This window comes from Euprymna scolopes, unplaced genomic scaffold, assembly GCF_053919585.1.
Source record: "Euprymna scolopes isolate OS-2025 unplaced genomic scaffold, ASM5391958v1 sca852, whole genome shotgun sequence".
NCBI classification, from domain to species: domain Eukaryota; kingdom Metazoa; phylum Mollusca; class Cephalopoda; order Sepiida; family Sepiolidae; genus Euprymna; species Euprymna scolopes.
In genome coordinates, this window is record NW_027633938.1 from 1 (window position 1) to 2,500 (window position 2,500).

Here is a 2,500-nt window from a genome sequence, read left to right on the forward strand (position 1 = left end):
ACGCCTCGAGCAGCGCGACGAGCACGGCCGTCGCACCGTAAAAAGGTGGCCGCGTCGTAGGCAACGCAACGTCGGATGGGGAGGACCCACGCTTTTTTTTAATTGTTGGCTTCTTCATTTTCGGTCGGACGGGCGCTATATCGGCCAGCCGTCGTCACACGGAGGGTACCGATCGAGATTCCTCTCCTCCAAACACCACACTCTACTAAAAACCGCCGCCCTCGGCTCGGACGAGACGACCCGCTGAACTTAAGCATATCGCTAAGCGGAGGAAAAGAAACCAACCGGGATTCCCTTAGTAACGGCGAGTGAACCGGGAGAAGCCCAACGCCGAATCCCGTCGCAAGTTAAAGGCTTCGGGACGTGTGGCGCATGGGTCGAAGGCAGCCGTTCGTTTTCGTCTCGCATAGTTCGGAGTTCCCTCGATCGGGGCCGCCCGCGGCGGGTGCCAGGCCCATTCGGTGCGGACGGCGAGCGACGGCCTTCGATCCGAGAGTCGGGTTGCTTGGGAACGCAGCCCAAATCGGGTGGTAAGCTCCATCCAAGGCTAAATACCGGGACGAGTCCGATAGTCGACAAGTACCGTGAGGGAAAGTTGAAAAGAACTTTGGAGAGAGAGTTCAAGAGAACGTGAAACCGCCCAGGGGTAAACGGGTGGGACCGCTCACCGCGATCGCGGGGGGACTCAGTCCGGTGCTGCCTAGGCTCGAGCCCAAACTCGATGTGTGTTCTTGAAAGAGAGGCCGTCGCGGCACAGGTCGTCGTTCGTCGTGTCCGCGGGGGACTCGTTCCCCGCGGTTCCAGCTTTTGTGCCCGCGTCGCCGACGAAGGAGACGGGCCGCGTGGATAGCGGGAAGGGAAACGTGGTGACGACCGCGGCGTCGGTAGGTGGCTGCGTCGGTTGGCTGCGACGGAGGGGACTCGTCCTCTCGATCGCTGCTGCCGCCGGGCCCTAACCCGCCGCATCCGTCGCCGCCGCTTCTTCTTTCCTCCTGCTCCCTCCGCGCGCGACTCCGCTGCACCCGTCCCCTTCATCATCGCTCGGCGTAATCATGGCGCGGGCGCTTCGGCGCGACCTCCGCGCGGCCGGCACCGGACGCACTTCCCCTCCGGTCCGTCGTCGCGACCCGTTCCCGGCGTGCAGGTCGAACACGCGGGTTTTTTTCCGTAGGCGGCAGGCGTTTCATCACCCTGAAAACCCCCGTCTTCCCACCTTGTGAAGTCGGGGGCCACCGGCCGTCGGGCCCGCGAACGTAACTGCCCCTTTCTGCCGGGAACGGAGGAAATCTGACACGATCCGTTACACGTGGCGAGCCGGTCCGTTTTGATCCCGCCGGAAGTCGCGTGCGGGCGACGCACTCTGTGTGTCGCTCCTTAGGCGCCCCACCGTCTCGGGCGCGTGCGCGATGAGAGGCGGGATAGGACTGGCGCGGCCTCGCCGTCACGCACCTCGCCGACGTTTCGGGTTCTTGTCGGGGGCAACCCCGCCCGCGCCCGTTTCCGTTTCCGGAGAGGTCGCTCGGCGACGCTTTTTTACTCGAGCCGCCCGCCACCCCGGGTCAGCGACGTGCATCGGCAACCCACCCGACCCGTCTTGAAACACGGACCGAGGAGTCCTGGCCGTTCGCGAGTCGTAGGGGCCACCTCTGACTAACCCCGAAGGCGAAGCGAAAGCGAGAGAGCGTGTAGGAGGGCGTCGATCGGGAGAGGTGTCGTGGCAAAGTCGTCCGGGGGTCGTCGGGGGGTGTCGTCGGTCTCGTGCCGTCGTCTTCTCCTCGCCTCACCCGCCTCCGAGCCGTGCCCGATCCCGCCGGCGCGGCGTTTTCGGCCTTCCGCCGTCGCTGCTGCGGTGCCCGCAACTTTTCCTTTTTTCTCTCTTCCCGAGAGAGATAGGAGAGGGAAGGCTCGTGGCTGACGTGCGGTTGTTTTTCCCTCCTCCCCGAGAGGGGACCGGCGCATCATCCAAAAAGGGGAATTGCCGGGCGCCAGCTTCCATATCCTCCTTCCGCCCATCGGTGAGATCCCGCGGCTTGAACTAGTCCTATTTTGTCGTCGAGTTTAGGCGCTGCGCGCGGGCGCATCACCCCCGGGTCGGTTTCCCCTTTTTCCGAGTACGACTCGGCCGACTCTGGCGTAGCGAGCGACCAGGGACCCGAAAGATGGCGATCCACGCCCGGTCGGGATGAAGCCAGAGGAAACTCTGGTGGAAGTCCGAAGCGCCTCTGACGTGCAAATCGATCGTCGGAACCGGGTGTAGGGGCGAAAGACCAATCGAGCCGTCTAGTAGCTGGTTCCCTCCGAAGTTTCCCTCAGGATAGCTGGCGCTCGATCGTCGCAATTCCATCCGGTAAAGCGAACGATTGGAGGCCCCGGGGCCGTTCACGGCCTCGACCTACTCTCGAACTCGGAACGGGTGGAACGGGCCGACTCTCCCGAACGACGGAGCCGACCCATCCGGCCGCCGCCGCCAGCACGCTTCGCTGGGCGGTTGGTCACCTCG

General features: G+C 64.3%; 1 non-coding gene across 1 annotated transcript in view; it reads left to right on the forward strand.

Moving 5' to 3' along the window:
- Positions 1–216: 216 nt before the first annotated feature.
- Positions 217–2,500, forward strand: part of LOC145276342 (large subunit ribosomal RNA) — a 5,724-nt gene continuing 3,440 nt past the window's right edge. Inside the window, exon 1 of the ribosomal RNA XR_013867940.1 lies at positions 217–2,500. This exon is cut by the window's right edge and continues 3,440 nt beyond it. This is a non-coding gene — a ribosomal RNA (large subunit ribosomal RNA).